We start from the raw sequence: 22,406 nt of genomic DNA, 5'->3' as shown, positions 1-22,406 counted from the left end.
GTAAACCTCATTTCACGAGGAAGAACGCCTTCTTTCGAAAGTGCTTCTTTCGAAAGAAGGCGTTCTTCAATGTAAATAGGGCTTCTTCAAAAGAGAGCATCCAGACTCACTGGGTGCTTTCTTTCGAAAAAGCGGCTTGCTCTTTCGAAAGTTCTGCGTGCAGTCTAGACGCTCTCTTTTGAAAGAGGCTCTTTTGAAAGTATCTTTCGAATGAGCCTCTTTCGAAAGAGGCTTGCAGTCTAGACATAGCCACAGAGAGAAGGAGATGGAGGGAGCCTAACTTGTCATGGCTGGAGTAATTATCCCACTGGTAATTGCTGTCCCTGGGAGTGGCTGGAATGCTTCTGCAGAACACCTCTCCTGCAGCTCCCCTTGATCAATAACGGGGAACTGTGGCCAGTGGAAGCTGTGGGCTCAGTGTCTGTAGATGAGGGTCAGCACATGATACCATGGAGCCATTGCTGTGCATGCCAGCTGCTTTCAGGAGTGGTGGAGGGGCAGGACAGGAGTAAGGGGAAAGTGTTTGCATTCTGTGGGAGAGGCATGCACAGAATGCAAGCACTTTCCCTTCACTCCCTAAGCATCCGGGGAAGGGATGAAAAGCCAGCTGCATTCTGCAGAACATGGTTGCTGCCCCCCCAGACGCCCGAAATGGCACCCTTGCCAGGAGTCTGATACACTGATCTGGATCTGAAAGATGCATACTTTTACGTTGCCAGTTTACAGTAAGTCCCAACCATTATTAGTTTGCAGTCCTCCTTTTTGGTCTAGTAACAGCATCACAGGTATTTTCCACATGCATGTCAGTAGTGCCTGCTTATCTCAAATGTCGGGGTATCCAGCCAGCTCTATCAGTACCTCGACGACTGGCTCATTAAAGGCAGCTCCAAAGAGATGTTGCGATGTTGCTGGGTATGTGCTGTTACCTTGGCCTGCTGATGAACAACAAAAAATCCACATTAGCTCCGGAACAGAGGATAGAGTTCATCAGAGAAGTGCTTGACTCAACCTGCACCAGAACGTTCCTGCCACTGGAGAGATTCAGGACATCAGGAAGTTTCCTCATTTCCTGGGTCACACAGTAGCATGAATGTACATAGTATGCTATACCGAACTCCAGATGTGACCTCTGCAGCAATGCCTGATGATGACCTATTTCCACTCCAAGGACCACTGGGAGAAGTTCGTTACCATCTCCTCAATGATCCTTACATTGCTACAATGGTGGACTGACCCTGGGAACATCCTGGTAGGCTTCCCCTTCATCAGGGAGGATTCCTTCGATTAAACTGACTGCCGACATTTTAGATCCCAGCTGTGGAGCACGTGAACAATTTTGTTGACCCTGCGTCTAGAAACCACTGAGGACATGCCAGTTGAATACGGGGAAAGATGCTTCTATTCCCTGATTTTCTTAATCTTATTATCAACCTGAATAAACTTAGCAAATGACATAAACCTTCTCAGATTCAAGATGTTACCCTGCTGCTCCCATCATTTTACATAAGAAGATAAGAATGGCCATACTGGGTCAGACCAAAGGTCCATCTAGCCCAGTAGCCTGTCTGCTGACAGTGGGCAGCACCAGGTGCCCCAGAGAGGGTGGACCAAAGAAAATGATCAAGCAATTTGTCTCCTGCCATCCTTCTCCAGCCTCTGACAAACAGAGGCCAGGGACACCATTTCTATCCCCTGGCTAATAGCCTTTTATGGACCTAACCTCCATGAAATTATCTAGCTTCTCTTTAAACTCTGTTATAGTCCTAGCCTTCACAGCCTCCTCTGGCAAGGAGTTCCACAGGTTGACTAAACGCTGTGTGAAGAAGAACTTTCTTTTATTAGTTTTAAACCTGCTACCCATTAATTTCATTTGGTGTCCTCTAGTTCTTCTATTATGAGAACTAATAAATAACTTTTCTTTATTCACCCTCTCCACACCACTCATGATTTTATAGACCTTTATCATATCCCCTCTCAGTCTCCTCTTTTCTAAACTGAAAAGTCCTAGTCGCTTTAATCTCTCCTCATATGGGACCCGTTCCAAACCCCTAATCATTTTAGTTGCCCTTTTCGGAACTCTTTCCAAGGCCAAAATATCTTTTTTGAGGTGAGGAGACCACATCTGTATGCAGTATTCAAGATGTGGGTGTACCATAGTTTTATACAGAGGCAGTAAGATATTCTGGGTCTTATTTTCTATCCCTTTCCTAATAATTCCTAGCATCTTATTTGCCTTTTTGACCGCTGCTGCACACTGTGTGGAAGTTTTCAGAGAACTGTCCACGATTACTCCAAGATCTCTTTCCTGATTTGTCATAGCCAAATTAGCCCCCATCATACTGTACGTATAGTTGGGGTTATTTTTCCCGATGTGCATTACTTTACATGTATCCACATTAAATTTCATTTGCCATTTTGTTGCCCAATCACTCAGTTTGATGAGATCTTTTTGGAGTTCCTCACAGTCTGCTTCTGTCTTGACTATCCTAAACAGTTTTGTATCATCTGCAAACTTTACTACCTCACTGCTTACCCATTTCTCCAGATCAATTATGAATAAGTTAAAAAGGATTGGTCCCAGGACTGACCCTTGGGGGACACCACTAGTTACCCCTCTCCAATCTGAAAATTTACCATTTATTCCTATCCTTTGTTTCCTGTCTTTTAACCAGTTCTCAATCCACGAAAGGACCTTCCCTCTTATCCCATGACAATGTAATTTACACAAGGGCCTTTGGTGAGGGAACTTGTGTAGACGGACAGACTAACCCCCATAACATCCATCTTATTTGCCTCTCTGAGGTTCCTGAAGCATACAGGACAGAGAAGGAGAAATAATATCAGCATAGTCTATGCTGGCTCATATGATCCTGAGGAGCTGAAAACAAATATGTGGAGAGAGAGTGATTAAGTCAACAAGCTGGTCTCGAGGCTGCGAGAACTGCCCCCGGCTGGCACCTATGTTGATTCGAACACACACACAGTCCCTGGGAGAGGAATTTCCCACTGAGAAAAGAATCCCCAGTAATTCCAATTTAGTTATCTCTCTTACAAGTGTAAATTAAGTTCACAACTCCCTTGTAAGAACTGGTCTCACAAAAGACAGACCAGCCCCATTTGGCAGGACAGACAAGAAAGAGAAATACGTGACCCCATGGGTATATAAGATAGGTCCAGCACACACTCACTTTGAGTGTCATTCTACCCTCTACCTGCTGGTCAAGCTAGGTGTTTGACCTCCCGAGGTTCTATGGGGACGCCCACCTCGTATTTTCGTCTTTCCTAGGAATTGAGGGACCGGCCCTGGCCTGACATGCTGGAGTCGAGAGGCACAGAAGGGGGTAAAAATTGTACCTGGATGTGGTCCTCTGTCTTAAGTGTACACATAGAAAGAGTAAGCTGTTACTTGGTACCATTATTTCTATTTTTCTATCTTTATCTTCTTTGTAACCATTTTTAAGATCTATATTTTGCTAGTAGTTAAGAAATAGAACAATAGCCATTGTAACCATATGATTTATAAGCTTCCTCAATAAACCTGTAACTGTTTAAGCTTTAACCTGACTCCTTCAGTTGCTGTAACAGAACCAAGCACAATTTAAAAGAACTTCAGCCGGTCTTAAGGGACAGATATAGGGAGCCCTGACCGTCGGCTGACAGAATTGGCGTAGTCGGCAGGATTGTGCTACTGGTTCACATACAGCAACATGAAGCCTGTCATGATAGACATGGATTTTAGTGGTATAGAGAAAGGGTTTGCCCAGGAAGGTTGGGGCAACCCAAAATGGGATAGAGAAATGTTAGAAAAGGATTGGGGAAATCCTGAGGAGTTGTGGGTGCAGTTCTGTAAGTATAGAACTGCCTGCAAGCTAAAGAATGGGACAAAGCCTGAGTCTGTGGAAAGGAGCCACTTTCCATTTAGCAAGGAAACAGGATCAGGCCCAGACAAGCAGGCAGAAATGGAAAACAGGATCAGGCCCAGACAAGCAGGCAGGTTACAGATAGGATTGAAAGCCTTGTGGTAGAACTGAGAAAAAGGCAGTAAGTACTGGAAATCTAAACCCTTAAAACATACTTACAAGAGTAATATCTGAAACAAGGCCAGTTTTTATTTTAGAGATAAGAAAGTGTTTTAAGAAAGAAAAACACAGAGAATTTAAACTCTGCAGAGAATGGAGAGCAAATGCAGTTGTGCAAATGCTAAAATGGTGTAGCTAGAAAATTGTGGTTTCTTTGCAGCCATTCTGAAGGAAAAAAGGGCCCTTTTTCCAAAGGAATGTCTGTAAATAATCCAGGCAAATTTGATTCAAATCTGAACAGTTGATTAGAGAGACTGCTAAAAGAACTCTAAAGGGAGGGGGTTCTATTGGAACTGAACTACCCCATTGAATAAAAAGGGAATGTAATTGTTGTACAGCTATGTAGAAATAGTGTAAGAAAGGTTCAGAGAGAATGTATATGTATCTGTGTGTAGATATATATATATATATATAGTGTAAATAATATGAAGTTTTAAGGTCCAGTAATCTTGTTTGTTTGTAGGTTTAAAACAAATTGGTTTGTTTTATTTTCAGTAAGACCATTTTAGTCCAAGTTGTTTAATGAAGGTACAGGAAAACTGTAAGCATAAAGAAAGAGTTACATTCTATGCAAAGTTTAATGTGGCTAAGTAGTGTTGTAAACAAAGATTGCACATTTTCCTGTAACATGCCATGTACACTATAGAATGAGTAAAAACTGCAAACAAACTAAAATGCTGTGAAAGCTCCAAGAGCCACAACAGGTTGTGATTTCCTTTGTGATGTAAATGCCCTAGCTGGCAGCACAAAGAAGCTTTGCAGGTAATAGCTAAGTTTGATTAGCAAACTACCTGAGATCAGAAAGTTCAAATTGTAGCCCTCCAGAAAGAAAGAAAAAGGAGGTACAGGCAGTCCCCGAGTTACGCGGATCTGACTTATGTCGGATCCGCAGTTACGAACGGGGATTTCTCACCCTGGAGAACTAGAGCAGCGGGACGCCTGGTCCCGCAGCCCGCCTTCTCCGGGGCGAGAAAAGCTGCTCCCCGTCTCCCTGGTCTGCTGGCGGAGCCAGCAGACCAGGGAGATGCTGAACAAAGCGGCGGAGCACCGGTGGCCGGACCTGCGGCCGCTTCCAGATCAGCTGGAAGCGGCGCGGGTCCTGCCGGGTGCTCCGCCGCTCTGTTCAGCGTCTCCCTGGTTTGCAGACCAGGGAGATGCTGAACAAAGCGGCGGAGCACCCGGGGCCTGACCCGCGGCCGCTTCCAGATCAGCTGGAAGCGGCGCGGGTCCGGCCCCGGGTGCTCCGCCGCTTTGTTCAGCGTCTCCCTGGTCTGCAGACGAGGGAGACGCTGAGCAAAGCCGCGGAGGACCCGGGCCGGACCGCGGCGCTGATCTGGAAGCGCCACGGTTCGGCCCGGGTCCTCCGCGGCTTTGCTCCACGTCTCCCTGGTCTGCTGGGGGGGGGCGGGATGCAGCTAGTGCCCCCCCAGCAGACCAGGGAGACGTGGAGCAAAGCCGGGGGCCTGTGGTAGAGCAGGTGGGGCACTGCCGGTTGGTCCCACAGCACCGCTCCTTGGCGCTACTGGACCAACCCGGCAGCACCCCAGCTGCTCTGCCCCAGGCGTCCTGATTCAGCTGCTGATCAGTTTCAGCAGTGGCTGAATCAGGATGCCTGGGGCAGAGCAGCTGGGGTGCTGCTGGGTTGGTCCAGTAGCTCCGAGGAGCGGCCGCTCTACTGAACCAAGCCAGCAGCACCCGAGCTGCTCTGCCCCAGGCATCCCAAAGTCAGCTGCTGCTGAAACTGACCAGCGGCTGACTACAGGAAGCCCGAGGCAGAGTTGCTCTGCCCTGGGCTTCCTGGAATCAGCTGCTGATCAGTTTCAGCAGCAGCTGACTTGGGGACGCCTGGTGTTCTTACCTTGAATCTGTATGTAAGTGGAACTGGTGTCCAGATTCAGCGGCTGTTGAAACTGATCAGTTTCAGCAGCGGCTGATGCCAGTTCCGACTTACATACAGATTCAACTTAAGAACAAACCTACATTCCCTATCTTGTACGTAACCCGGGGACTGCCTGTATTGGTATTGCTGTTTTAGTCCCAGTAAGAGGTTGGATATACTTGAAAAGTTTAAATGTAAGCAGTCTTTTAAGAAGGCAGAGAGAAGACTGAGAAATTGGCATTTGTAAAAGATGTTACCCCTTTTTGAACAAAATCTTGCAAAGATTTGGGCATAGCCCTTGGTCTGATCAAGTGTTAACTGCTTGTCCATACAATTTCAGACCTAGAAGACAAATTGGCTAACTACCTGTGGATATGTAAACCCAATGGAGAGGGAAACAGCTGCAGCTTTTGTCTTCTGTGGAAAACCTGTAAAGAGGTGTTCTTCAAAATTGACTGATATAAGAATTCAAACATGAAACTGCAAAATGTAAAAGCCTCTGCTGCAGACGTAGAGAGGTAGAAATGCATGCCCCTCAGTACCCAGACAGAGCTAGATTCCCTTAAGGATGGGTGCTGAGAGTTAAAGCAACTCTCAGATGTATTTATTTTTCTTCCCTCAGGAATATGCTTAAGAAAAGGACCAGGAGGTATGAGGTTTAGTGAACAAGCTCACCCTCCTTACCAAATTAATAGTAGACAAATCTGTCTCATTGGGAAAAGTCATTTAGCAGGAATTAGGATGGACCATAAGAAGGAGAAGGCAAAAAGTTTGGAGCCCTATGGGCATAGTTGAAGGAATAAGGAAAGTAGAGCAGACATTGGAAAGTTACTAGGAATTAGAGACATTTTCTTTGAAAGGACAAAGCAAGTGATTTGAGGGAATGTGAAGATAAAAGGTGGACTCCATGGGAGTGTGGAAGGAATTAAGTGATGGTTGTAATAGGTGAGGGAAATCTTGTTTTAAAAATGACACCTCGTTCTTTGCAGCCTCTTCTCTTCCTTAAGCACTGTGCAAACCATCTATGCAAAGAAACAATCAAATGTAAACATTTTGTCTATGGACACTTTTGTTAAATCTGCAAAGGAAAATTAGGGATTCTACTGAAACTTAATTGGTTAACTGCATAAAGGAATTAGCTCTATATATTGTAACACTATTTTGTAGGTTTCAAATGAACTAGTTTTATTTTATTTTGGATAATGTCCTCTTGCTTAAAATTGCAAACAGACAAGGCACAAATTAGTTAGTGCTTCTGTTGGACATTCAACTCTTAAGGACATTTAACTTTCTAGAGACCAAATTATTAGTTTAGAAATTCAAGCTTTGAAACTTAACTGTTTTTTTCTTTCAAGGCTGAGCTGATAGCACTTTTGGCTTGCTTTTAAATTCAACATTATATGTGAATACAGGCTGCCTGGCTATTTCAAATGAAAGTGGACAGGGAAGGCTGTTGCTGTTTCAGCAGACACATCCACTGCATCCCTGACCACAAACATAGAAGGAACAGCTCAGCTTGCAGAGCTGGCAGCAATCAATTAGCTTGTGAGGCAGAGGCCAGTACCATCTACACTAACTCCTATGCTGTATGGGCTGGAGCCACCCAGTGGATAACTAATTGGAAGAATAATAACTGGGAAATAGGAAAGCCTGTTTGGAGATTGGAATATTGGAAATGGATATACCAGCATGCAACCCCACATGCCTTAAGCATAGGTCATGTGACAGCTCACCAAAAGAATAACACCCTGACTGCACAGCTAAATAACCTAGCAGATGCAGCAGTACAAATTTTTGCTGCCCAGCTGGATTGGGAACGCCTGTACATTTGGCTACATGAAACCTTGGGACACACAGGAAATGATGAGCTGGTGCGGCAGGCACATGCCAGGGGGTGGCCTATCATCCACAAACAAGCCAAAGATCTGGTACAAGCTTGCACCCTATGTGCTGAACTCGGGAAACGTATAGCAGAAGGGCAATGGTTTGCCAGACTAAGAGATGGAAAAGCACTATGGGCAACCTGGCAAGTAGATTATATTAGTACACTACCCACCAGTAAGCAAGGGTGGAAGTATTTTTTAACTGGAGTGGAAATTGTTTCAGGAATTGGTTTTGCTTACTCAACCCCAGTGGCAACAGGGTTGTTTACAGTCATGGGACTAAACCACTTAATAGCCCTTGTCCCAATACCCCAGTTTGGGGACACAAACCCACATACTGCACTCCTACACGGGAAAAGGAGTCTGGACCACTGCAGACGCTGGGCTAACACCAATAACCATTACTGAGGCTTGGATTGTATCCAAGACCGGCAAACCTTATGTTTTATCACAGCAAACTGAGGCAATATCCCTGAACAGTGATCCAGTGGGATGGATCCCTCCCAATGCTGGTGTGGATCCAGGAAACCACCATGAACTTTTGTATATATATATATACCGCTTGCTGTTGTAGCGCTTGCAACCACTGTTGTTAGTTACAAACTATTGAAATGAGACATGGCACTCCAACTCGCCATGGTCTTCTTCCTCATCCCAACTGCTACCGCTGTACCAGAACACCTCACTTGACTCCTCCACTGGACTGGGAATTGAGTTTGTCCCTCTCAGCCCAAATGACTGGTGAAACAAGAGTGACATCTTCAGATGGGGACCGGTATGGTTCGATGACAGCGACTACCGCAGTCCTCAAAATAACTTTGGGGGGAGGCAAGGGAAGTGGCAACGGATGGTGTGGGATAAGACATGCTGTAACTAAAAATGTAAATAACTCATGGCTAACTTGGTTAGCCCAACAGCTAAAACTTTCCTTAACTCCTTTCCTACACTCTATTACGACCACTGTTTTAATTGTTTTGATTGTTGTACTCCTTTTCTGCATAACCCTATGTATTGTGCAATGCCTAGTTAATGTAGCTATCTCTTGTGTGCACATTCGATACACAGCACCAGGAAAGGTCCCTAGTCAATTCCTAGATCCTAAACCCTCTAATCAGGCCATTGGGTACTTTTAGATTCCTCCAAGGTGGGCAAGAGGTACTGGCAAGCCACCATCTTGCATTCCTGGGACGTGGTGTGTCGTATCAGGGGGTGGAATGTAGCCAGACAGACTAACCCCCATAACATCCATCTTATTTGCCTCTCTGAGGTTCCTGAAGCATACAGGACAGAGAAGGACCAATAATATCAGCATAATCTATGCTGGCTCATATGATCCTGAGGAGCTAAAACAAATATGTGGAGAGAGAGCGATTAAGTCAACAAGCTGGTCTCGAGGCTGCGAGAACTGCCCCCGGCTGGCACCTATGTTGATTCGAACACACACACAGTCCCTGGGAGAGGAATTTCCCACTGAAAAAAGAATCCTCAGTAATTCCAATTTAGTTATCTCTCTTACAAGTGTAAATTAAGTTCACAACTCCCTTGTAAGAACTGGTCACACAAAAGACAGACCAGCCCCATTTGGCATGACAGATAAGAAAGAGAAATACGTGACCCCATTGGTATATAAGATAGGTCCAGCACACACTCACTTTGAGTGTCATTCTACCCTCTACCTGCTGGTCAGGTTAGGTATTTGACCTCCCGAGGTTCTATGGGGACGCCCACCTCGTATTTTCATCTTTCCTAGGAATTGAGGGACCGGCCCTGGCATGACATGCTGGAGTCGAGAGGCACTGAAGGGGGTAAAAATTATACCTGGATGTGGTCCTCTGTCTTAAGTGTACACATAGAAAGAGTAAGCTGTTACTTGGTACCATTATTTCTATTTTTCTATCTTTATCTTCTTTGTAACCATTTTTAAGATCTATATTTTGCTAGTAGTTAAGAAATAGAACAATAGCCATTGCAACCATATGATTTATAAGCTTCCTCAATAAACCTGTAACTGTTTAAGCTTTAACCTGACTCCTTCAGTTGCTGTAACAGAACCAAGCACAATTTCAAAGAACTTCAGCCAGTCTTAAGGGACAGATATAGGGAGCCCTGACCGTCAGCTGACACCTTGTCAAAGGCTTTCTGAAAATCCAAGTATACTATATCTACTGGATCCCCCTTGTGCACATGTTTGTTAACCCCTTCAAAGAACAGCTTAGTAAGACAGGATTTCCCTTTACAGAAACCATGTTGACTTTTGTCCAACAAATTATGTTCTGCTATGTGCCTGACAATTTTATTCTTTACTATTGTTTCAACTAATTTGCCCGGCACCGAAGTTAGACTTACAGGTCTGTAATTGCCAGTATCGCCTCTAGAGTCCTTTTAAAATATTGGTGTCACATTAGCTACCTTCCAGTCATAAGGTACGGAAGCCGATTTAAAGGATAGGTTATACGCAACAGATAATAGTTCCGCAATTTCCCATTTGAGTTCTTTCAGAGCCCTTGGATGAATGCCATCCGGTCCCGGTGATTTGTTAATGTTAAGTTTTTCTTTTTGTTTCAAAACCTCCTCTACTGACACTTCAATCCAGGACAGCTCCTCAGATTCATCACCCACAAAGGACGGTGCATATTTGGGAATCTCCCTAACGTCCTAAGCTGTGAAGACTGAAGCAAAGAAATCATTTAGTTTCTCCGCAATGGCTTTATCTTCTTTGATTGCTCCTTTTACATCTCGATCGTCTAGGGGACCATGGGGTTTTTAGCAGGCTTCCTGCTTATAATGTACTTAACAAACATTTTGCTATTTCTTTTTGAGTTTTTGGCAAGCTATTCCTACAACAATTTTTTTTGCTTAAATTAATAAATTTTTACACTTGATTTGACAGTGTTTATGTTACTTTCTATTTCTTGAAAGATGCCTTTTTGTCCCTCACTGCTTATATGGTGCTTAAGCTATGATGACTCTTTTTCAGGTCTTTTACTATGTTTTTTAATTTGGGTATACATTTAAGTTGGGCCTCTATTATGGTGTCTTTAAAAAGTTTCCATGCAGCTTTCAGGGATTTGGCTCTAGCCACTGTGCCTTTTAATTTCTGTTTAACTAACCTCCTCATTTTTGCATAATTCCCCTTTTTGAAATTAAATGCCAGACTGCTGCACTACTGAGGTGTTCTTCCCACCACAGGAATGTTAAATGTTATTATATTATGGTCACTATTCCCAAGCGGTCCTGCAACAGTTATCTCCTGGATCTGATCCTGCACTCCACTCAGGACTAAATCAAAAATTGCCTCTCCCCTTGTGGGTTCCTGTACCAGCTGCTCCAAGAAGCAGTGATTTAAGCCATTGAGAAATTTTCTCTCTGCTTCTCTTCCTGAGGTGACATGTACCCATTCAATCTGGGGATAATTATAATCCCCCATTATTATATAGTTCTTTATTTTGGTAGCCTCTCTAATCTCCCTTAGCATTTCAATGTCAGTATCGCTGTCCTGGTCAGGTGGTAGATAATATATCTCTACTGATAAATTCTTATTATTGGAGCATGGAATTACTATCCATAGCGATTCTATTGAACATGTTGATTCATTTAAAATTTTTATTTCATTTGATTCTGCATTATCTTTCACATATAGTGCCACTCCACCACCCATACAGCCTGCTCTCTCCTTCCGATATATTTTATATCCCGGTATGATTGCGTCCCACAGATTTTCCTCATTCCACCAGGTTTCAGTGATGCCTATTATGTCAATCTCCTCATTTAATACGAGGTACTCTAGTTCACCCTTCTTATTAGTCAGACTTCTAGCATTTGTGTAGAAGCACTTTAAAAATTTGCCACTGTTTATTTGTCTGCCCTTCTCTGGTGCATTGGATTCCTTTATATGCGGTTGTTTGTCTACTCTGGCCCACGGTTTGTCTTCTAACCTCCTCTCTTTCTGACTACAGCTTAGAGAATCTCTATCAATGGATTCTCCTCTAAGAGAAGTCTCCCTCCGATTTATGTGCATCTCTGCACCAATCGGCTTTTCCCCATCTCTTAGTTTAAAAACTGCTCTACAGCCTTTTTAATGTTCAGTGCCAGCAGTCTAGTTCCGAGGGACAATAAGAGTTCTGAGGGACAATAGCCAACTTTCAGTCAGTGAAAACCTCCCTCCCAGCGGAAAAGTCCCAGTCTCTTCAGGCCACTAACAAATGATCTAAAGCTTGACTAGTATAGACTGTGTATGTCTGACATCTCATGCTAAACGTCTCCTGTGTTCTCTATAAATATTGCAAAAGCGACGAGGAGTCCTGTGGCACCTTATAGACTAACTGAAGTGTAGGAGCATAAGCTTTCGTGGGCAAAGACCCACTTCGTCAGATGTGCTTATGCTCCTACACTTCAGTTAGTCTATAAGTCTCTCGTCGCTTTTGCAGATTCAGACTAACACGGCTACCCCTCTGATAAATATTGCAGTTTCCCTTTTATGCCCTCACAAAGAAGTATGAGGAAACAGGGAAAATGGTCCCAAGGATACTGTTTTTCAAAAGATGACACACTCATGTGCATAAGGCACTGACAGTGGGATCCACATTGACTATAACATCTTGAATAAAAACAGCTACTATGGGATAAGTAACCGTTCTTTGTTCAGAATCAGTTATATATCATGGCACATTTGTTGGTGATGTGGTGTCTTTAGCTCTTTAACCACATGTCCTTGGATCCATATGGAAACTAAATCATGTTCTGGAAATCATGTACCCACAATTTTAAAACTTGAATAATTTTTACATTCACTGAAAATGTTTTGGTAGAAACAGATAAACTATTCTATGTGAAATCTTACAGATTTCTTTAAAAAAATCACTGACTAAATATCTGATCACTTTGGCTATGTCTAGACTGCAGGCTTCTTTCAAAAGAGGCTCTTTCGAAAGCATCTTTCGAAAGAGCCTCTTTCGAAAGAGAGTGTCTAGACTGCACGGAGAAATTTCGAAAAAGCGGCTTGCTTTTTCGAAAGAAAGCATCCAGTGAGTCTGGATGCTCTCTTTTGAAGAAGCCCTATTTACATTGAAGAACGCCTTCTTTCGAAAGAGGAACTTTCGAAAGAAGGCGTTCTTCCTCGTGAAATGAGGTTTACCGCCATCAAAAGAAAAGCCGCGTTCTTTCTAATTAATTTTGAAAGAACGCGGCTTGAGTCTGGACGCAGGGGAAGTTTTTTCGAAAAAAGGCTACTTTTTAAAAAAAAAACCCTGAGTCTGGACACAGCCCTAAACAGGCAAGACTGACTTTCAGGAGCAGTCTGATTAAAATCTGGTACTCTTTCTGTGATTTCCTATTGAATTAAAATAGTCTTGATAAATGACTTCATGTTCATATAATCAAATATATTTCTTTAATCTATTATCCTTTGCCATATGTAGAAGCTTTAAAACACATACTCCTGTACATTCATAGAATCATAGAATCATAGAATAATAGGACTGGAAGGGACCTCGAGAGGTCATCGAGTCCAGCCTCCCGCCCTCAAGGCAGGATCAAGCTCCGTCTACACCATCCCTGACAGATGTCTATCTAACCTGTTCTTAAATATCTCCAGAGAGGGAGATTCCACCACCTCCCTTGGCAATTTATTCCAATATTTGAACACCCTGACAGTTAGGAATTTTTTCCTAATGTCCAATCTAAACCTCCCCTGCTGCACTTTAAGCCCATTACTCCTTGTCCTGTCCTCCGAAACCAAGAGGAACAAATTTTCGCCTTCCTCCTTGTGACACCCTTTTAGATATTTGAAAACCGCTATCATGTCCCCCCTTAATCTTCTTTTTTCCAAACTAAACAAGCCCAGTTCATGAAGCCTGGCTTCATAGGTCATGTTCTCTAGACCTTTAATCATTCTTGTCACTCTTCTCTGTACCCTTTCCAATTTCTCCACATCTTTCTTGAAATGTGGCGCCCAGAACTGGACACAGTACTCCAGCTGAGGCCTAACTAGTGCAGAATAGAGCGGCAGAATGATTTCACGAGTTTTGCTTACAACACACCTGTTGATACAACCTAGAATCATATTTGCTTTTTTTGCAACAGCATCACACTGTTGACTCATATTCAACTTGTGGTCCACTATGACCCCTAGATCCCTTTCCGCCATGCTCCTTCCTAGACAGTCGCTTCCCATCTTGTATGTATGGAACTGATTGTTCCTTCCTAAGTGGAGCACTTTGCATTTCTCTTTATTAAACCTCATCCTGTTTACCTCTGACCATTTCTCTAACTTGCTAAGGTCATTTTGAATTATGTCCCTATCCTCCAAAGAAGTCGCAACCCCACCCAGTTTGGTATCATCTGCAAACTTAATAAGAGTACTCTCTATCCCAATATCTACATCATTGATGAAGATATTGAATAGTACGGGTCCCAAAACAGACCCTTGAGGAACTCCACTTGTTATCCCTTTCCAGCAGGATTTAGAACCGTTAACAACAACTCTCTGACTACGGTTATCCAGCCAATTATGCACCCACCTTATCGTGGCCCTATCTAAGTTATATTTGCCTAGTTTATCAATAAGAATATCATGCGAGACCGTATCAAATGCCTTACTAAAGTCTAGGTATATGACATCCACCGCTTCTCCCTTATCCACAAGGCTCGTTATCTTATCAAAGAAAGCTATCAGATTAGTTTGGCATGACTTGTTCTTCACAAACCCATGCTGGCTATTCCCTATCACTTTATTACTTTCCAAGTGTTTGCATACGATTTCCTTAATTACCTGCTCCATTATCTTCCCTGGGACAGACGTTAAACTGACCGGTCTATAATTTCCTGGGTTGTTCTTATTCCCCTTTTTATAGATGGGCACAATATTTGCCCTTTTCCAGTCTTCTGGAATCTCCCCTGTCTGCCATGATTTTTCAAAGATCATAGCTAAAGTCTCAGATACCTCCTCTATCAGCTCCTTGAGTATCCTGGGATGCATTTCATCAGGACCTGGTGACTTGCTGACATCTAACTTTCCTAAGTGATTTTTAACTTGTTCTTTGTGTATCCTGTCTTCTAAACTTACCCTCTCTCTGCTTGTATTCACTACGTTAGGCACACCTCCAGACTTCTCGGTGAAGACCGAAACAAAGAAGTCATTGAGCATCTCCGCCATTTCCAAGTTCCCTGTTACTGCTTCTCCCTCCTCGCTAAGCAGTGGGCCTACCCTGTCCTTGGTCTTCCTCTTGCTTTTAATGTATTTATAAAAGGTCTTCTTGTTTCCCTTTATGCCTGTAGCTAGTTTGATCTCATTTTGTGCCTTTGCCTTTCTAATCTTGCCCCTGCATTCCCGTGTTGCTTGCCTATATTCATCCTTTGTTAGTTGTCCTAGTTTCCATTTTTTATATGACTCCTTTTTTATTTTGAGATCATGCAAGATCTCCTTGTTAAGCCAAGCTGGTCTTTTGCCATATTTTCTATCTTTCCTACACAGCGGAATTGTTTGCTTTTGGGCCCTTAACAACGTCCCTTTGAAATACTTCCAACTCTCCTCAGTTGTTTTTCCTTTCAGTCTTGCTTCCCATGGGACCTTACCTACAAGTTCTCTGAGCTTATCAAAATCTGCCTTCCTGAAATCCATAACCTCAGTAGTGCTGGTGTCCCTTCTACCTTTCCTTAAGATCATGAACTCTATTATTTCGTGATCACTGTCCCCTATACTGTCTTCCACTTTCAAGTTCTCAACTAGTTCCTCCCTATTTGTTAAAACCAAATCCAGAACAGCTTCTCCTCTGGTAGCTCTTTCAACCTTCTGAAACAGAAAGTTGTCTCCAATGCAGTCCAGAAACTTATTGGATAGCCTGTGCCTCGCTGTGTTAGTTTCCCAACATATGTCTGGATAGTTGAAGTCCCCCATCACCACCAAATCTTGGGCTTTGGATAGTTTTGTTAATTGTTTAAAAAAGGCCTCATCCACCTCTTCCACCTGGCTAGGTGGCCTGTAGTAGACTCCTAGCATGATATCACCCTCATTTTTTACCCCTTTTAGCTTAACCCAGAGACTCTCTACACAGCTATCTCCTATGTTCATCTCCACTTCAGTCCAAGTGTGTACATTTTTAATATACAAGGCAACCCCTCCTCTCTTTTTTCCCTGTCTGTCCTTCCTGAGCAAGCCGTACCCTTCCATACCAATATTCCAATCATGCGTCCCATCCCACCAGGTTTCTGTAATACCAATGATATCATAGTTGTATTTATTGGTTAGCAATTCCAGTTCTTCCTGCTTATTACCCATACTTCTCGCATTTGTATATAGGCATCTAAGATACTGATTTGATCTTGCCTCCCTGTTGTGCCCTGACCCTCCTTTCTCCTTGCCATTATAGGCCGTAGTCCCCCCCATTTCCAACCCATCTCCCAGTCCCGCACATTCAGCACTTACCTGTGGGCTTTGCTCACCTGCCCCCGACAAACCTAGTTTAAAGCCCTCCTCACAAGGTTAGCCAGTCTGTGTCCAAACAAGGCCTTCCCGCTCCTGGAAAGGTGAACTCCATCTCCACCAAGCAGTCCTTCCTGGAAGAGCACCCCATGATCAAGGAAGCCGAATCCCTCCTGGCGACACCATCGTCGCAGCCAGGCATTCACCTCCAGGATGCACCTCTCTCTGCCCGGGCCCCTACCTTTGAGAGGAAGGATAGAAGAGAATACCACCTGCGCTCCAAACTCCTTCACCCGTACTCCCAAAGCCCTGTAGTCACACTTGATCTGCTCAGTGTGACACCTGGCAGTATCATTTGTGCCCACGTGGATGAGTAGCATGGGGTAGTAGTCAGAGGGCCGGATAATCCTCGACAATGCCTCCCTAACATCTCGGATACGGGCCCCTGGCAGACAGCATACCTCTCGAGATGAGCTGTCAGGGCGACAGATGGGTGCCTCCGTTCCCCTAAGAAGAGAGTCTCCAACCACCACTACTCTACGTTTCCTCCTCGCAGTGGTGGCAGGAGACTGCTCAACCTTGGTGGTGCAAGGCCTGGTCTCCTCCACTGTGGGGGGTGACTCCTTGTCTCCTGCTGAAAGTAAAGTGTAACGGTTATGTAACAACACAGTGGGAGGGTTAGGAGCAGGGGTGGAACACTGCCTGCTGCCGGAAGTAACCAGCTGCCAGTGCTCACCCTGCACCACTGCCTCCTCCATAAGTGGCTGGTCAACAGTCCCACATCCTAGGACAGTGACCTCCGTGGACTCCACAGGAATACTGTCCAGGAATTCCTCATGGCTTCGAATGCTCCTCAGCCTGGCCACCTCCTCCTGTAGCTCTCCCACCTGCTGCCTGAGAGATTCCACCAGCAGGCACCTTTCACAACGGTTGTCTCCCCCAGCCTGGAGATCACTCAGTGGGAATTGCAAGCCACAAATACAGCAAGACCACACCAGGACCTGGGTAGAGGCATCCATGCTCAGGTTCTCTGTCTGGATACAGGCACAGGTGGAGGAGACAGGAGAAGTACTGGTACAAGCGCTACGGGTCTTCATCACCATCAGTCACTCCCTCTGCTCAACTCCCCTGTCTGCAGTCCCCTGTCCGATTAAGTTTAATCTCTCTGATCAATAGGCTTTTAGCCTAAATTAACATATATTGTTGACACTCCAAAACATGGATTTTTTTTTCATTTAAAATGTGAAATTAACTTTGTTGGGGGAGATACTAGAATGTCAAGAATGCCAAGAGTATATTGGATCTTCTCAGTTCAGCAGGTATGCCTGTAAATTAACAAGTAGCTGCAAATCAGTTTTGAAACATTTATATTTTAAATTTTAATTAGCATACTGCTTTGGCATGGGAGTTTCAATGTCAAAAAGATGCTTCAGTGCCTTGCAGGAATAGGCCTGGAGGACTACTGAAACTCAGGCCCTGGTATATGTCCCTTGCACCCATTCACACTGTATGGAAGCATGGGTGCACGGTCATTCACAACAGAGGCATGTACATACGATCCTCAGGCACACTAGCTTTCTCTCCAGGTGACATCCTTCACATGTGTTTCAGGGACTTGAATGAGGGAATTGGGTAGAAGAAAGGGTATGGCACAACAAAGCTCATGTATGGATATAGCCTTAATTTGCACATTGAACCACCTTTCCAGGATTCGTCTCCCCATTTCCATCTGTCACCTATTTGTAAATAACTAGCCATGTCTATCTGGGTATGTGGTGACATTTTTGGGGGGTTGGGGTCCACTGACCCAAAGAAAAATCAGTCAGGGGTTGCACACAAGTGCGAAGCAAAAATAAAAACAAAACCCTGCACCCTTCTCTGACATGGCCCCTGACTGAGGAGACAGACACTCCCCACATTCCCATCACACACCAGAGTCTAGGGCAGTGGTCCCCAACCTTTTGGGGCTGCAGAGCGCCCCGGGGCAGGGCCACACATGTGCCACACACCCAGGGCTGGCCCCACACATGCGCCGCACGCCCGGGGCCCGGAGCGCAAGAATGGCTTGGGCTGACCCTGATCACTCGACAGGCGCACATAAATGCCTGGCGGGTGCCATGGCACCTGCGGGCACCACATTGGGGACCACTGGTCTAGGGGGACCCAGGCTAGTAGATTTTGTGTGTGCTAGCCCTGCGATGGGGCAGCAAAGGAACAAGGGGGCTTGAGTGCCAGCCCAAACTTCCTAATGCTGGGGAGAGCCCTGAGCCTTGGGGGCCAGATCCAGACAAGCCAGGGGCTGCATCCAGCCCTTGGGCCTGAGGTTCCCCACCCCGATATAGAAGATAAGTAACAGGAGAACAAAGGATGTGTATGTATGAGATGTAGCAGCACAGGTTGCCAGGCAGGATCTGGTCCATGACGGAAGCCAGTTTAAAACCGGCTAAAACATGGACTGTGCTGTCGTCCTGTGCTGCTGCCTCTGAAAAAGAGGCAGCACTGCAGGGTGGCAGTTGCCCCTGTCTGGGGGATTGGGAGAAATGAGTCTGAGCTTCTGGACCCAGCAGGAACTGTAACTGAACAGGGCTGCCTGCCCTCCTGGCTCCTAATACACTTTAAATGCAGAGCCACAGCGGGGGTAGATCCCGGACTTAGTGTGAGCCAGGACTGAACTGGGCTGCTGGCCAGCCTGCTAAAAAATTTACTGGCGGGGGGGGGGGGGGGGGATACATGTAGTCTATAGCATTAATCTATAAGCTTTTGCTTATTGGTTAATTATTTAATTGTCTATACAATTACATCCCTATTTTGAAGTGCTTAGAAGAGAAAGATAAAACACAAGGAAAAAGAAATTACTGCATATCAATATTGCATAATCCTTCAGACAGACAGTGCAATGTTTAATAAGCAACCAGGAGTCTGGCAAAAAGGCTCAGCACCCTGTTATTTCCATATGCACCCCATTCAGTTTACATCTGCTCAGGCTTCTAATAACATCACTTTTGTATTTAGTATGCTCAGTTGCATAATTACTTCCATATTAGCATTGCATACTCTCATGAGCCTAGTCACTTTGATACTAGTAACATATCTATCCTTATCCACTATGAATTACATGGTAAATTAGTATCAGTCCTCATTTTTCATGGGCAGCTTTGTTGGGTTTTTTATATGTAATCACATTTTCTACTTAAACCTGCTTTAGATTTATATCAGTTAAAAAAAACCTCTCCTATTCTGCATGAATTGTTTGTTTCTGTAAATATTTTTGTGTTGTAATATTTGTCTCCAGCAAGTGATATGTGGAAAGACAGATTTATTAATCTAAATGCATCGACAACTCCTTGGATTTAACAAAGTAGCACCTTTTCATAACAAGTGTTATTCTGGCACTGGTCTAAGAAATGTGATGGTGCTCTCTGAGAATGAAAGCAACCTTAATTTTATTTTCTAGAGTTCCTTCATAACTCTTAACAGGAGCTTAGAGTTTAAGCCTCACTACCAGTAGACGTGGAACCACATTCCTTTTCAAAACATCAGCAGTCCAGTGCAGCTATCTGTAATCCTTATCCTCAGTCTCCTTGCTTGTAATAATCTTCTAAGATGATTATCTATGCTGTCCTCAAAAGAAAGCTTAGTAGTCATGGTAGGAAAGCTGTCCAACTGGGCTTAATCAATGGTATGGCTTTTCTATTACCCAAGTCTCTCCTGCCCTTTGCTGGCTCTGCCAATCTTGTGGAGACACAGCAATTTAATTAGTTGTTATGCCCTTAAACATTTGGTTATGTAGCCAAAATTACAGCACTGATAAAGCATCAAAACACTTCCACAGTTGTGAACTTTTGACTACAGCATAACTCATGCTAAGGTTTCATACCCCTCTCGTGATTGCTCAGCCTGAAGGAAAGCAGTCTGCAAGCTGAAGGATACTAGCTGCCAGCTAATGGAATTGTTCCAGTGGCAGAAGTCTATGCTGCAATGCTGAAAGTAGAGCAGGTTGGGAAATGTTAGTCAAAATGCTTTTTTTTTTTAAATCAGAAAATGCAAATTCATCAACATCAAAACATTTCGTGGAATGATTCAATTTACATTTTCAGGATGTCAGGGCCAGGCTGGAATTTTGAAAGCGCACCTGGATTGTCACCCCGCAAAGTCATGGGACTGCCTTGTTAATCTCCTCCATGTGCTAGACAATATATAAAACCAAGATGAGGATATTGGACAGGGAGGCACTGTGTAACTGGGAGGCCTATTTCTGCACCTCCCTTCAATCATGCCGTCTAGGCACAGTTCCTCTGGGCCACATGCACTGGATTCTTAGACACTTTTGAAGACCAGTAAGCACTGTCCAGAGTTTATGTTTGATGGCCCCTCAAAATCCCTGTGTGTGGTCCTGGAACTCTCATTCTCATTCTTGTTGATCATCTGCTGTCCCCCAAATTTAGTTGAGCCTTGGGCTTAGTGGCTTCTCCCCTTGGACTGGGAGAGGAGCTTTCAGTTGCCCATCTTTCTGAGACTTCTATAGGTGATTTAGTGCAGAGACTTAAATCTGGATCTCAATAATTAAGGGGAAAATTCTACAATATCTTGGACCTACATAAATTGGAGAGACTCTGGCATACAGCGTGGTGCGCAGTGGAGAAGATGATGCTAGGAAAAAAACGTATGATATACTGTGCCCCTTTAGAAATAGCAGCTGATTGTGTAATTATAGTTTCTGTTGTTCCCACACACCAGAGAGGAGGGAAGGTTTTAAGTGCATTTGCAGTGATCACACCATACATTCTGAATGCTCAAGCATAGCATTCTCTTACAGTTGGGCAGTGCCCAGCAAACCCCTTTCTCTCAGGGCTGCCTTCTGCCTTTGACCTCTTGAGGTCTACTACTCTCCTTAGGCTTCAACCAAAGACACAGCACGTGTTTGTAAAGGCTGATAACTGTAACAGGACATTTGGCGGGCAGCACGGCCTAGTGGTTGGAATGCTTGATTTCCAGCTTCCTGTTTGGTTGAGATGCCTCAGTCTTTAAGGTGGGGGCTAGGGGTCATCTTTCTCCTCATTAGACTTCTCTCTAGGGATGTCAATGTGGAGTTAGCTACATGATTAACCGATAAGGTTGGGCTTATCAATTAATCCTGTCAACTACACACACACCCTGTATCAAAGGCAGCAAGGTGGGGGAGGCAGGAGCTGGTGCCCACCAGAAGCTGACTTCTAAGCTGACTCCCCATGAGCTATGTATCCTGTGGAGATGCCTGACCCTTCCCCCAGTGCTGCTGCCCCTGATACACAGGCAACAGTGAGGAGAGTGAGTGGGGGCAGATGAGAGCCAGTACATGTGGGAAGCTGGCTTTTAAGCTGACTCCCCATGCATATTGGCTCCCATAGAGTCGCCTTCCCCTCGCCCCCTGCTCTGCTGCTTCTTTATCTGAGGCAACAGAGAGGGGGAAGGAGGGACAAGTGGGAGCTGATCCACATGGGGAGCCGGCTTTTAAGCTGGCTCTCCATTTATGCCAGTTCTGCAGAGCCACGTGCTTCCCACAGAGGCAGTGGGAACGGGAGGAGCATGTGGGAGCTTGTGCTTGGGGGGGCCAGCTCCCCACAATCATTGGCTCTACCTTCTCCTCTTCTCCTCGCATGGCTGTGGGGTGTGTGTGTGGGGGGGGGGGGGGAACAGGGGAGACTGCCGCGGAGCTCCGTCTCCCATGGACAGGGGCTGCTGTCACCTCAAGCTGCTGCCTTTGATACAGAGGCAGGAGTATGGGGTAGCAGGTGGCTCCTTGGGAGTTGGTCCAGGAATGCACTGGCTGTTGGCCTGCCCCAGGGACTATCGAATAGTCATGTAACTGCTAACATTTGATGCCGTTACATGATTATTCAATTGCACGGTATCTAAGATCTCTACTTCTACCATATCCCCCTTTTAGTTATCTGTTCTCCCAAGCTAAAAATTCCAAGACTTATTTTAATCTCTCTTCATATGGCAACTGTTCCATACCCCTAATAATTTTTGTTGCCCTTTTCTGATCTTTTTCCAGTGCCAATATATGTTTTTTTGAGATAAGGTTATTATATTTGTACACAGTATTCAAGATGTGCTTTTTTAGGTGGCAAAGCTTGGCTATGTATAACTGAAAAGGTAATTTT

General features: G+C 44.6%; 1 long non-coding RNA gene across 1 annotated transcript in view; it reads right to left on the bottom strand.

Annotated features, from left to right (window-relative positions):
- Positions 1-698: 698 nt before the first annotated feature.
- Positions 699-22,406, bottom strand: part of LOC142827028 (uncharacterized) — a 39,797-nt gene continuing 18,089 nt past the window's right edge. The window contains exon 3 of the long non-coding RNA XR_012901391.1: positions 699-935. This is a non-coding gene — a long non-coding RNA (uncharacterized LOC142827028). The remainder of the gene's footprint in view (positions 936-22,406) is intronic.

The sequence above is a fragment of the Pelodiscus sinensis genome, chromosome 1, assembly GCF_049634645.1.
Source record: "Pelodiscus sinensis isolate JC-2024 chromosome 1, ASM4963464v1, whole genome shotgun sequence".
Taxonomy (NCBI): domain Eukaryota; kingdom Metazoa; phylum Chordata; order Testudines; family Trionychidae; genus Pelodiscus; species Pelodiscus sinensis.
Note: the sequence above shows the minus strand (reverse complement) of the source record. Positions and strands in the feature narration are given on the sequence as shown.